Source organism: Caretta caretta, chromosome 2, assembly GCF_965140235.1.
Source record: "Caretta caretta isolate rCarCar2 chromosome 2, rCarCar1.hap1, whole genome shotgun sequence".
Lineage (NCBI taxonomy): Eukaryota > Metazoa > Chordata > Testudines > Cheloniidae > Caretta > Caretta caretta.
Genome location: NC_134207.1, coordinates 35,626,401 through 35,641,662, shown reverse-complemented (window position 1 = coordinate 35,641,662; position 15,262 = coordinate 35,626,401). Strand labels below are relative to the sequence as shown.

Here is a 15,262-nt window from a genome sequence, read left to right as displayed (position 1 = left end):
AAGGAGTGCAAAATACTCCTGTTGGATATGAGGAATCTGTCTTTGATTGTTTGATAGTTAGATCATCATTCTTGGGAGCTGGAAAGAAACAATCTTTTATTAAAAAGAAAAGGGGGGAGAAATAAACATGGGGAAACATTTTCCCCCCTATTGTTCCTCACACATTCTTGTCAACTGCTGGAAATGGCCCACCTTGATTATCACTACAAAAGGTTTTTTTTCTTTCCTGCTGGTAATAGCCCACCTTACCTGATAACTCTCGTTACAGTGTGTATGGTAACACCCATTGTTTCATGTTCTCTGTGTATATAAAATCCCCCTATTGTATTTTCCACTGCATGCATCTGATGAAGTGAGCTGTAGCTCACGAAAGCTTATGCTCAAATAAATTTGTTAGTCTGTATCTGCAAAAAGAAGAAGGAGTACTTGTGGCACCTTTAGAGACTAACACAACTGCTACTCTGAAATCTTTTATTAGTTGCAGGCCAGTAGCAGAGTTTCTTCACAGGGTAGCTGTCAGGGTTCCTTCCCCACTCTGAACTCTAGGGTACAGATGTGGGGACCTGCATGAAAGAGCCCCTAAGCTTATTCTTACCAGCTTAGGTTAAAAACTTCCCCAAGGTACAAACTTTGCCTTGTTTTTGAAATGTATGCTGCCACCACCAAGCATTTTAAACAAAGAACAAGGAAAGAGACCACTTGGAGACGTCTTTCCCCAAAATATCCCCCCAAGCCCCTACACCCCCTTTCCTGGGGAAGGCTTGATGACAATCCTCACCAATTTGTACAGGTGAACACAGACCCAAACCCTTGGATCTTAAGAACAATGAAAACATCAATCAGGTTCTCAAAAGAAGAATTTTAATTAAAGAAAAGGTACAAGAATCACCTCTGTAAAATATGGAAAATACTTGGAAAATACTTTACAGGGTATTCAGATTCAAAACACAGAGGATCTGCCTCTGGGCAAAACCTTAAAGTTACAGAATACAGGAATAAACCTCCCTCTTAACACAGGGAAAATTCACATAAAACAAAAGATAAACTAATCCGCCTTGCCTGGTTTACCTATACTGGTTGTAATGTTGGAGACTTGGATTAGGATGGGTTGGAGAAGATGGATTTCTGTCTGGCCTCTCTCAGTCCCAAGAGAGAGCCACCCACGTAAACAAAGAGCACAACAAAAGCCTTCCCCCGCTCCCCAAGATTTGAAAGTATCTTGTTCCCTTATTGGTCCTTTGGGTCAGGTGCCAGCTAGGTTAGCTGAGCTACTAAACCCTTTGCAGGTAACAGGATGTTACCTCTGGCCAGGAGGGATTTTATATCACTGTATACAGAAAGGTGGTTACCCTTCCCTTTATATTTATGACAGTAGCCATAATCACAGAAAAATTCACAAACAGAACCTTCAGTGACTTTACAGCCTATTGAGGTTACACTGTTTTGCATAAGTGTGGAAATGCATTATCTATTCTTTTTAGATCCATTGTGTCCTTGTTCAATATAGCTCTAAAAGGCCAAACAAATCCTGCATGATACCAGTGGAGATTTCAAATGGTTCAAAAAGTACAGTATCAATTGAAACACCATCATGCCTGCCATCACGTAGCCAGCAGATTATTCTGATATCCTTTTTGGGAATTATTATTCTTTTATTATTGTGGTAGCACCTAGGAGCCCCAGACATGGACCCCATAGTACTTGGTACTGTACCAACACAAATAAAAGATGGTCCCCATCCCCAAAGGGCTTACAATGTACCCAACAAACTAATCTTCCAAAGTCTACATCAGCTAACTGTATTGAATCAAATGGGAATCGGAGACTCAGAAGAAATGGTAGACTGACTTTCTGTATTGATCAGCTATGGAAGATGGTCAGGGTGTATGTTTTTGTAGTGCAGTTAGATTATGCTAAATTTGAAGAATTTAGTATTTTTATTATTAATTAACAAAGCAACATTATTGGGAGAGCCTGCAAAACAATGTTTCTGTCATTTAATCCAGGAGACAGGAGTTGGTAACGTTTGTATATAAACTTCTGTGCACAGTCAGCCTGAGAATTTGGGGGATCTTTAAGTCCTCCTCAGCCTTTGTTGGCTGAAGTGAGGCCAAGCTGTCTGTTCTCTTAAACCCTAACAACTGAGATTCTCCTTTACGTTCCCTGTTCCCTCAAATACTGAGACCTGTGTCCACAGGCTTCATAAAGCTCAAAGGCTGGCTCTTGATGCTTATAGTTTTGAATAATTAATCTGAAGCTTTAAATACTTCAGGAAGGAGTGTTGGTTTTTACACAAAATGAGCAGATATTCTTGGGGGAAATAAATGATATGCAAAAGAATAAAGTCCAAGAGAACTTTGGTTTTCTCTTTTAGAGAGTACACATTTGTAAACCATGATATATTATCATCAGCTGCCCTTGAACTTGCAAGAATGGAATCATTTAGCTGTGTAAAATATTCATAATGAAATTAGAAAACTTCAACATGCTTTTGCTTTTCTTTTGAAATTTTAGAAACTAGTCTCCAGTTTCACAAGGTAGAAAAAAATAACCCTGCAAAAATGTGATGGGTTTTATTGGAAAACAGAACCATTTTGTGTGACAAGTGACCAGTTTCCACTAAAAGGTGAGTTTGTTAGCGAAATCCTTAAAGTTGCTGATTTATGTTGCAAACATTGATTTTCGTCAAAATGTATTATAACGAGACAATATGAAAGTGTGATTCAGAAACCTTTTCATGATTTTTTTAAAGTTTTAAATAATAGAGCTGTGCAATGGTTTGCAAACTTCCATTATAAAATAAGATTTTTTTTCACATAGCCTTAATCATTTTGTACAATTTGGACACCTGTGTGGTCTTTGTAATTACACATAGTCTCCCTTTTACTTAGTGATCTAGCACCATTTTGTGATGCCATCTGCTTTAAGATGGATAAATGTGGCCTTTCTCTCCTCATCATTGCAGCTGGTCTTTGATCCAGTACAGCTAATTCATATTTAGCATCTATCATCTACCATCATAGGTTTATGGGGACAGAGGTGCACCTGGTCTGAATGAATTTCCTTTGATAGAATTTGTGACTATCTCAGGATGTGATTAAGAGTAATTCATCCTCTTCCTGGTGGGACACAAAGGAATCATCTTTACATGTGTGACAGCAAGCATTTGTTTGTTTAAATGTACCATAGATTTTTAAGAATTCATTCAATGTTATAATCTACTGGCTTCATTTTGTTAGTCATCTGAGCTAAAAGTACAATATTTATTTATTATTTTTATCACATTGTGTTGCATTGGGTTAGGATTAGCGTTTTACCACCATAACAAAATGTTAAACTAAGATTAGAGAATAGCTAAATTAAAATAAAATTGGATTCCCAATAACCATATAGAACCATTAGAAATCTATTATGAATTTTCTCTGGATAATTCATTCCTGCACTTATGTATCTCCCACAAATGGTCTTCCTATGTTAAAATAAAGCTTTTCCAAGTAAGCAGTGTGGGGAATATCTTTTCACTTACATTGTCTGTGGAGAAAACTGTTGTCATGTTACTGAAAGAAATTCCTAAAATATTTATAGCATGCAGGTGTGGTGGTACGTGCCTGTTATCCTAGCTACTTGGGAGGCTGAGGCTGGCGGATTGCTCAGGGGTTCTGGGCTGTGGTGCGCTATGCTGATAGTGTGTCCGGTGCCGCTGACAGCCTGGTCAGCGGACCTGGCTAGAACAACACAAATGATGTGTTGTGATTAGTGGTCTCTGTGAGGGCTGATGGACCGATCGTCCAAGGTGATTTATAGTATGATTATGGTCCAAGTCTGGTGCAGATCTGTTTGAATTAAGGAGGAAATATTAACTGCTCTGAGTGGACTACTAATTTCTTTAATTGATCAATTACACATCAAGTAACAATATGACAGCAGTGTAAAATTGCAGTTTGCTCACCATGCGATTTACAGATGAGTTATTCACAGATAATGGCCCACAATCAGGGGTGAAAGTAAGCTGGAACGGGCTGGTATGGCATACTGGTAAGAAAGTGGCCGCTGGTATGGGCCGGTACACAGCCGATGTTAAAGCGCTGCCACAGCAGGGCCTGGCAGGGCCGCTGATGGGGGGGGCAAAAGGGGCAGCTGCCCCAGGGCCTGGCAATTTAAAAGGGTCCGGGGCTCCCAGGGGCAGCCAGGAGCCACAAGCCCTTTCAATTGCCACCGGAGCCCTGGGCTGTTTAAATCGCCGCCGGAGCCCAGGGCTCCCAGGCGTTGCTACCCTGGCAGTGGCCAGAGTCCCAGGCCCTTTAAATCACCACTGGAGCCCAAAGTGGTGGGGACTGGGCAGTGATGAAGGGCTGGCTTGGGGAGTCTGGCCCAGCTCCGCCCCTTCTGCCTGAGGCCCCGCCCCTTCCAGGGACCTAGAGCTGCCCCCCCGCCTCACCTTACCCAGGAACCCAGCCGCCCTGCGTACCGGTAAGTCCTGTAAGTTACTTTCACTCCTGCCCACAATTAATGAGTAGCTCGCATTGTCAGTTCTCTTCGATGTTTCAGTGCCGGCACACAGTCCACAGCCTTTACTATGAAGCATCATAAATGAAAACAGAAAAGTCCATGCAAATAGCAAAAATCTTAATCAAAATAGTCCAGGAAGAGTTAAGGGATCCATACCTAGCATTGTTAGAACATCAGAACACTCACATCACCATATCATATGAAACATCAAGTCTCAGTTAATATATATATTTTTTTACATTTGATTTAAAATAAAAAGGGAAGATGTAACAATAGCCACTGAAATCACTGGATATGGGCTGTCTTCATGTGACACAGGTACAACTCTGTTACCCTGATCCATTTTCATGTGACTGGGCCAGGATATAAACACCAGTTTCTAACTATCACTCTTATGTGTCAAACTTTTATTACAGACCGGGTACCAGGATTAATTAAAGTGGAATTTTATTAACCACCATTTGTCAGGGTTGCATACAAAAGACAGAACCTAAAGCAGCATATAGTATCAGAGCAATCAGAGATATATATGATCTATTTAATCATCTCATTTATCATCCACCAGGGCAAAATTTCTCCTTACAAACTTATGTCCAGTATCCAGTGCCTTGCACAGTGTCCCCTAAGAGCACACTAACACATTGATTTATGGTATTGCCAACACTAAAGCATTCAAAAGTCATGAGTCAAGCAACAAAAAAAGCATAAGATTGGCTTTAAAATCATGAATTTAAGAAAACAAATTTTGGATTCTTTTTCTTTGCCTTTTGGTTTCTGAGCCTCCATAGAATCATAGATTAGGGTTGGAAGAGACCTCAGGAGGTCATCTAGTCCAACCCCCTGCTCAAAACAGGCCCAACACCAACTAAAACATTTCCGTCAGGGCTTTGTCAAGCCAGGCCTTAAAAACCTCTAAGGATGGAGATTCCACCACCACCACCACCACGCCCAGGTAACCCATTCAGGGTCTCTGGGGCACTTTTTCAGGCTTTTCTCAACATCCATGTGGGCTAGAAACGTATTCTTTTCATAAAAACTGAAATTGTCATGGAATTTCTTTAGTCTAGCAGTGGGAAGTTTAAGAAATACACCAAACATAATGAGACTTATGGTAAAGTCATGAGAGTTGGAGAACCTGGGTAATGACTGAATATGAAGGAAGCATGCCACCCACTTCATCACCCACACCATTTTGGACCCCAATTTTATTTTACTAGAATAGGGCTAGCAGGACACCAATCATCTGTATTAGCACTTCCTTTATGACCTCCAGTAATACTGAGGTGACTGGATATGGCATGCCTTTTTATAGTTTCAGACCTGGATTTTCAGTAATGAGATAAATGAGCATTCTGTATACCTCTTTTGTGTGTACAATATTGCATATGAGAGTGCAAATCCCAAATTTGCACATCCATGTGGCCAGATAGGTGCCTATGTAGCTATGTGTTATACCAATCAAGAATTTGCATGTGTACATCGTATAATTTACCATAGTTTGATTTATTTAGATTTGACATATAAAAAAAGTCCATACAAAGATCTGTGCACTCTCACAATAATAAATGTACAGTAACCACACAGCAAATTAAAAACAAATTACCTAACTTCACCAGTTAGCATCCATCTGTAATCAAAAACATATAGGAATTTACCTTTATCAGCAGACAATACAAATGAGAACTCCAAAAAGACTCACTTTTTATATTATGTCTTCATTTATAAAGGGTTAATAGAGAACAGATGTTTTAAAAAATTGTTAATCAATTGTTATGGATTGTTGTAGAATCTAATGGATAATTAGATTGTTAATATCCATGGCCTATAAATATATTAAACACCTTCTGCTGATGGGCTGATACCAATCTATGACACATACTACTAATTTGTGAAACACACTTATAATATTCATTAATCATTTATTAACCATTTATAAATGGAATCTTCATATAAAGTGTGACCCCCAAAATATACCCCAATCCTTTCCTAGAAACCCTATCTACCAAATTAATGCACAAAGTAGATAGAAATCTACATGTTGACAAATAGGCCTTTCATTCATGTCCTGATTAGAACTGGTTAGATTTTTTTGACTAACTTAGAAAAATGTTGATTTGTCAAAACTGAAACTGTTCTTGAAACAGGGTTGGGTTCAATAAATTTCCCAACTCAAAAATGTAAGGAAAATGTTTCAAAATCGTTGAAACATTTCATTTTGACATGTTCAAAACTGAATTTTCCAGTTTTCTTGTTTGAAATGACTTCATTTTGAAATTTAAGCTAATTAGACTGAAAAAGGTTTAAATAAAGAGAAACAGGTCAAAAGTGAAACAAAACATTTTGAAATTAGCAAAACAAAACTTTTCAATTGACCCAAAAAGGAAAAAAAATTGCTTCACAAATTATTTTCAAAATTTTGATTTTTCATCCTGATTTCAAATGCGGAAAAATGTTGAACTTTCAGAAATATTCACAGAATGGGAAAACCATTTCCTGACTAGCTGTAGTCCTGATATACTCTGTGTGAAACTATTGCAGGGTCTAGAGGTAAATCCCTGGGAGGAGTTTCAAATTGAGGAGCCAGAATCCCAATATAAACCCAATAAACCTTGTAGTGAATAACAAGCCTCTGAAACTCAGGAACAGAAAAATCTCTTGGACTCCAGGAGAGATGTTTTTCTTTCTGTAACTCCCAGTTACAGTTACATCCACTCCCAGTCTTTATTTATGGGTCATTACACAAAGTAAAACTATTTCCCCATGCTTTTTTTTTCCCCCTGTTACTCACACCTTCTTGTCAACTGTTGGAAATGGGCCATCCTGATTATCACTACAAAAGGTTTTTTTTCCCTCCTGCTGATAATACCTCACCTTAATTGATCACTCTCATTAGAGTTGATATGGCAACACCCATTTTTTCATGTTCTCTGTGTATATACATATATATCTTCCTACTGTATTTTCCACTGCATGCATCTGATAAAGTGGGTTTTAGCCCACGAAAGCTTATGCTCAAATAAATTTGTTAGTCTTTAAGGTGCCACAAGTACTCCTCATTCTTTTTGCTGATACAGACTAACACGGCTACCACTCTGATTTCTGTAGCTAAGAATCACTTAGCTGATATTTTTATTGTAATTTATGCTTTTTGAAGTTGTTCTTTGATCCAGTACTGCTCAGTCAAAATCTACTATTGTAAATGTATATGCAGTAGAGAAAAGTGACCCCAGGATCTCACCCCATGTGTTTCTTATGAACTGTGAGTTTGCTTTTTCCTCACCATTAACAACAAGTGCAAGATTCCCCTATTCTGAGTGATCTAGTCATATAAATTTCAGAAATTATCTGAAGCCTGAATTCCAAGCAAGGAAAAAAAATTGTAGGAAAGGGTTGCAGACCAAAGTGAATGAACAAGCATATCACACAAGTTATTAAGAGAAATCAGAAAGTCTAGAAGGAATGGATCAGCAAGGAAGCTGGAAGACAGAAAGTGTAGGGAAAAGCGAGAATTCCCCAAAACCGAGTATATTTGGACCTTGCAAAGGAAATTAAAACCAATAGTAAAAAGTTCTTTAGCCGTATAAATAAAAATAAAAACAAGAACCGAAGAAGTGGGACTGCTAAACACTGACAATGGGGTAGAGATTAAAGATTATCTAAGCATCTAAATGAATATTTTGCTTCAGTTTTTAATAAGGGCAATGAGGCGCTTGCAGGCTGTGGAAGGGTGGCTTATGGGAACAAGGATATGGAAGTAGAAATGACCACATCCAAGGTGGAAGCCAGATTCAAACAGCTTAATGGGAGCAAATCAGGGGACCTGGAGAATCTCCATCCAAGAATATTAAAGGACTGGCACGTGAAATTGCAAGCCGAATAGCAAGGATTTTTAATGAATCTATACAGTTGGGGGTCATACCCCATGACTGGAGAATTGCAAACATAATACCTATATTTAAGAAAGGGGGGGAGAAGTGATCCAGGAAACTACAGGCCTGTTAGTTTGACCTCAGTTGTGTGCAAGGCCTTAGAACAAATTTTGAAAATCAGAGAAATTAAAGATGTCAAGGAAACGGTAACTGGGATAAAATAGAAGATGGTGTTACAAAAAGGAGGCTGTGCCAAACCAACCTGATCTCTCTTGCTGAGCAGATGGCTGATTTTTAAGACAAAGGAAGTGCAATAGATCTAATCTACCTGGATTTCATTACAGCATATGATACAGTTCCACATGAGAAATTGTTACATAAATGGGAGAAGATGGGATTGATACAAGAATCAAAAGGTGGATAAGGAACTGATTAAAGGAGAGACAACAACAGGTCATACTGAAAAGTTAACTGTCAGGCTGGAGAGACGTTACTAGTGGAGTTCCGCAAGGCCCGATGCATTTTTATAGTGCAAATTTTATAGTGCAAGTTCATGCACTTAAGGACTAAGAACAAGAATATTTGCTTTGAGCTAGGGACGCATCAGTTGAAAGCAACAGAGGAGGAGAAAGACCTGTGTGTATTGGTTGATCACAGGACGACTATGAGCCATGAAAAAGGCTAAAGCATTCTTAGAATGCATCAGGCAAGATATTTCCAGTGGAAATAGGGAAGAGTTATCACCATTATACAAGGCACTTGTGAGACCTCATATCTAGAATACTATGTGCAGTGCTGGTCTCCCATGTTCAGGAAAGATGAATTCAAACTGGAACGGATGCAGAGAAGGGCCAATAGTATGATCCAAGGAATGGAGAATCTACTGTGACAGGGTCAGGCCAGATGGCTACAAGAGCGTGGTCGAGGGTAGATACATTAGTTCCAGGTTAAGCAGGTCCCTTTTTTGTGGGTGAGATAACAGGGACTATTCCAGAACACTCAGGAACTTTCTAGAACTAATTAAGGCAGCAGGCTAATTAGGACACCTGTACCCAATTGGGAAGCTGCGAGAATTAAGGCTAATCAGGACACCTGGTTTAAAAAGGCTTTTTAGTTAAAAAGGCTTGTTAGTGAGGTGTGCATGTAAGGAGCTGGGAGTGAGAGGATGTGCTGCTGGAGGACTGAGGAGTACAAGCATTAACAGACATCAGGAGGAAGGTTCTGTGGTGAGGACAAAGAAGGTGTTGGGAGGAGGCCAAGGGGAAGTAGCCCAGGGAGTAGTAGCTGTCGTGCAGCTATTCCAGAAGGCACTCTGGACAGCTGCAATCCACAGGGCCCTGGGCTGAACGTTGGGTTGGAGGGCGGGCCCGGGTTCCCCCCAAAGCTCCCAACTCCTGACCCAACACAGGAGCTTCCACCAGAAGGGAAGGTCTCTGAGCTGATCCCTGCCCCACATGGTGGATCAGCAGAAACTGTGGGAATTGTTCTTACTCTTTTCCCCCATGCTGGCCAGTGATGAGGTTATCTGAGTGAACGGCAGATTTGAGCCACGAAAGTGGCCAAACTGAGGGCTACTGTGAGTCTCTGAGGTGAGCAAAATCCTCCAGTAAGTGCAGGACCCACCAAGGTAGAGGAGGAACTTTGTCACACTACCTTATGAGAAGAGACTTAAAGAGTTTGGGTTGTTTAGCCTAACAAAATGAAGGCTCGGGAGGTATGATTGTTCTCTGTATAAATACATCAGAGGGATCAATCCCAGAGAGGTAGAGGAGTTATTTAAGTTATGGGCCAATGCTGGCACAAAAACAAATGGTTGTAAAGTTGCCATCAATAAGTTTAGGTGTGAAATTAGACAAAGGTTCCTAATCGTCAAAGGAATGGAGCTCTGGAACAGCCTTCCAAGTGTGGGCAAAAAATCTAATTTCTTCTAAGACTGATTTTAAGCTTATGGAGGGGATGGGATTATAGGATAGACTACAATGGCGTATGGCCCATCCATGACTGCTATTAGCAGATACCCCCAGTGGCTGGAGATGGAACTCTAGAGGGGGACTACAGAGAATTCTTTTCTAGGTGTCTGTCTGGTGGGTCTTGCCCACATGCTCAGAGTCTAACTGATCACCATATTTGGGGTCAGAAAGGAATTTTTTTTTCAGGTCAAATTCGAAGAGACCCTGGGGTTTTTTTGCCTTCCTCTGCAGCATGGGGCACAGGTCACTTGCTGGTTTGAACTAGAGTAAATGCTCTGTAACTTGAAGTCTTTAAATCAAGATTTGAGGGCTTCATTAACTCTCTGCCAGAGGTTATGGGATTGCTAGAGGAGTGGGTGGGTAGAGTTCTGTGGTCTGCAATGTTCAGGAGGTCAGACTAGATGAGCATTGTCATGCTGTCTGGGGTGAATCACAACCATGAGTGGATAGAACTAAGGGATCTCCAGTTTCCAAGCAAAGTCTTTCCAGGTGGATATCTGGCTGTATTACCTCGTGCTATCAAGTCTCACGATCTTCAACCTCCCTCTAGAGTATTAATTCACTACACATGATCCCTTTGTACTTCGACAGCCTTTCTTAAGAACATTCCCATTGCAGAAATACATAGTCACGACTTGGACATTTATCCAGACATTTGCTGAACACTATGCAGTCACTCATAACTCAGCTTCTGATGTCATATGTGGCTCTACTGTTCTATCTTCAATCTTAGATATGACTCTGAAGATCCTCCCCTCTGTAGAGGGTACTGCTTGATTGTCATCTAGAATGGAGCACCCATAGGGACACGAAGAAGAGAAGATGACTCTGTGCAGTAACTGTGGTTCTTTGAGATATGTGTCCCTGTGGGTGCTCCACTATCCATCCTCCTCCCCTCTGCTTCAGAGTTCTTTTCAGTGGGCTCCGTTGTAGAGAAGAAACTGAAGGCAATTCTTCCATGCAGTGCTATATAGCCTTGGTGCAGGGCACAAGGCTGTGGGGACACACGCGTGGGCACAACAGACACTGCTACCTAAAATCTCTGCTCTGAGGCACATGGGGCACAAGCACACTAAAGTGGGACACGCATCTCAAAGAACCACAAGTACTGCACAGGATGAGTAACCTCTTCTTTATTAACTGAGTCCCATATTAGTCGTTCCATTATCTTGCTCAGGATTTATGTCAGACTGACAGGCCTATAATTACCTGGGTCATCCCATTTACCCTTTTAAACTATTAGTATTTACACAATATTAGTTTTTTTCCAGTCTTCTGGAACTTCCTGGCGTTCCATGATTTACTGAAAATCAACATTAATGGTCCAATGAGCTTCTCAGCCAGCTCCTTTAAAACTCTTGGATGCAAGTTATTTAGACCTGCTGGTTTCTAAAGATTTAACCTGAGTTGTGACTGTTTAACATCCCCATGAGAAACTAGTGGAATGGAAAGAGTGATATCATATGATATGACTACATCATCTGTTTTTTCCCCAGATACAGAACAGAAATATTTTATTGAACTCTTGTGCCTTTTCTGCATAATTATTGATAATTCTACCATTTCTGTGTAGTAATGAACCAATACCATTGATAGGATCCTTTTTCTTCCTATTATACTTAAAAACACCTTATTATCCTTAACTCTGCTGGATTTCTCCTTGTGTCCCTTTACTTTCTTGATCAATTTTCTACATTTCGTAGCTTTTGATTTATATTTATTACTACCAACTTCCCCTTTCTTTCATTTGTTATATACTATTTTTATAGCTACCTTCGCTTCCCCTCTAAATCAGGTCAGTTTTTTAATCAATACAGCCTTCTTCCTCAACAGTGGGATCGTGATCTTTTGGGCAGCTTGTAAAGTATTCTTAAACTATTGCCAATTATCATTCACATTTTTCTGATTAAATTCTTCTTCCTGGCAGATTTGGCTCATAATTGTTTCAGCTTTGTGAAACTGGCCCTTTCAAAGCACCAAACTATGGGGTATGTTGATGTTGGGAGATGACGATCTGACTTCTGGTTAACCAACTGGGAACATCTATTAAGTGGAGAATACATAAATGGGATTAAGAAGTATATTGTCTATGTATCTTTGAAAGAGTGATTATCACCTATCAAAACTCAAATGTGCATATGCAAATCATAGAGCATATTTTGCTTTCATATAGTTTTTCCCCTTAAAAAGAATTGCAGAATGCTTAATAGACAAATGCATTCCACATTCATACATATACAGTAATGTGTGCAGGTTACAATATATCATGCAGCTAACATCAACAGCAGTGAGGAAGGGATGAAAAAGGGGACAAAGGAAAGTTTTGTAGAGAATGATACAACATGGGGAAACTAGGAGTCTCTTGGCATAGCATTTGATTGTATTATTATTGTTATTGTTATTATGTATTTATTTATTTATTAGTGAGGGGTTCAGGAAGTGAAATGGTTCTGGAAATAGGATTTGCAGCAAGTTGTATAGTCAGTTAAGAGCAGGCAATGGGGAATATTCTAGGAGGTGGGAGCTATCTTGAGATAAATTCCCAGGTTACAGACAGTAAGGCAATATATGAAATTTGAATCAAGGAGAATGATGAAGGTGGTGGAGGGCTGGTTGTAGATGCTCTACTTACTAATTAGAGAGCAAAACTATTGACTTAAAGGAGGCTGCCTGTTTTCTGAAGGAAGAAAACTGGAGTGATTATGTCTGTTCCTATAAACTGTGAGGAATGAGATTATACGGGGGTGGGGTGGAAGGAGGAACAGAATGAAGAGATGGGTGAACCCTTAGGGTTCCCACACACACACCAGCTAATCTCCTGAGACCACATGTCTTGGAAGAGGAAGAGCTCATGCTAAGATGCCCGGGGCTCTTCCACTGCTGAGCTGCATGCTCTTCCTGCTGTGTGAGTACCTCCATTGGAGGAAATGCTAGAGGGAAAGGGGTAAAGGATGAAACCTGAAGCTTTCTGGGTTTAGTGCCAGACATTCACCCCACTCACAGTCACTGCAATCTATCCACTGTTTATCTATAAGTAGGAATGGCAAAAATATGCTGTATGTTATAGGTTAAAGTAAAAAAAAAAAAAACCAAACATTTCTTTCCAAGTTTCAGAGTAGCAGCTGTGTTAGTCTGTATTTGCATCCGATGAAGTGAGCTGTAGCTCACGAAAGCTTATGTTCAAATAAATTTGTTAGTCTCTAAGGTGCCACAAGTCCTCCTTTTCTTATTTCTTTCCAAGTGACTTCATGAATGTATTTGGAGGAGCTGTTTGTTTCCCTCTTCTACTTCTTTCCAAGTCACAAAGTTCTGTACAGTACAGATTTGGAAAATGTAGTATTTTCTGAGTTTCTCATTTTAGCTGTGGGCATGTCAGAAAAGTTTGGAAATGACTTGCAATCCGGCATTTTAAAGTTGTTTTTAATTTGTCTAAAAACAGCATAAAGAGTTTCATGAGCAAGCTCAGAGTAGTAGTTATACCATTTTTCCTCTGCTTTCACTTTTATTTAAGATGGGCGTTCCCCTTGCATCTCCTTTCCCACAGGGCCCACTATCACTAATATTTCTGTGATCTGTGAATAAACCAAAATTTAAAGTGAGTACTTACAATCAATGCAGATTAATGATTTCTTTTTTAAAAAAATATTTCAATCGGGAAAAGCAGCTTTGTAGTTGAAAATCCCATGCTGGCCTTAGAGTGGGAGTTTTTCCAGCCTCTGCTTAAATCCAAAAAAATACTGCAATCTTCTGGCACAGGCTCACTGTAATGCTTTAAAAACAATTTAGCAACTGTCATTGCTGTAATTACAGTAACTAATTACCATCCTTAGCAAACAAATAGCTTAACATAATACGCAAGCCGAATCAATTTTGAAGAAATGCAAATTCCGAAAGCGAAAAAGGGCATTTTGGCAAACCTGAAAGAGAAGCAGGAAAATAATACACTTTGTTTTATCTGCACATAATTCCCAGGGAATATCATATCATAAATATTTGCATTCAGTTCTTATCAGGACATTTGCATTTGCTTCTTATCAGTCTGCAGGCCGGACTCTGCCAGATAGAGAGTAGAGCCCCACACCATGCAGATATTTCTAATGAATCACGTCTCGGGCCGAGAGAGTATTTTGGCTGGAACTTTATCACTGAGATGAAGAGGTCATTTACTCTGAGTCGGTTCATCTTGGAATTGTCTCGTGATTGTGATGTGATTCAACCGACTATTGAAAAAAAAATGTGGATGCTGTTCATTTCTGTAACATTTTGTATGAAATCAGATAACTTAAGAGGCAATTTTTCCCCCAAGACAATGAAATAATATTTTACGTAAACAACTTTTATTCAGATTTATACCCCAAATTCCACAACGAGTAATGGTGCCCGTTTTCCAGTATGTAAAAAAAGAATTAAAAATAAAGAGAGACTAGGAATAAATCAAGCCTCACTTAACAGTCATTATCTTGAAATTTTCTGCCAAATCCTTTTGTAGTACTTCAGAAACACATTTGATTAGTGGCAGTTTCCTTAGTAATGGGAGGCAATGTTTATTGCAAGGCAACAGCCTCCATAATGAGACCATCAGATTTCACTAGCAGTTTACCCAGATAAATTAATTTTTCATCTTCTTGTTATTAACAGTGCATCTCACCTGTTAGAGAAACAAGTGGGAAATGTCATAAACATTGAAGTCACATGCATTTTCTTTTTGCTGTGCTTAAACACACACATACACGGAATAAACCATGACTCTTTAAGGACTTGATTCTGAATTCCTTATGCATTCCATTTGACTTCACTTGGAATCTGTGTACATAGGAATATGGGTCTGGGCTCTTAAATCCATTTTGGTATGGCATAAAACACTTATGACTTAAGGCTCATAAATGTAAAATGGGAAAACAGTATAAGTCATCT

The 15,262-nt window shown here is 39.5% G+C and overlaps 1 long non-coding RNA gene across 1 annotated transcript in view; it reads right to left on the bottom strand.

The window, feature by feature from the left end:
* The window catches only part of LOC142070738 (uncharacterized), a 33,164-nt gene extending 18,964 nt beyond the window's left edge, over positions 1–14,200 (bottom strand). The window contains exon 1 of the long non-coding RNA XR_012666689.1: positions 13,956–14,200. This is a non-coding gene — a long non-coding RNA (uncharacterized LOC142070738). The remainder of the gene's footprint in view (positions 1–13,955) is intronic.
* Positions 14,201–15,262: the final 1,062 nt, after the last annotated feature.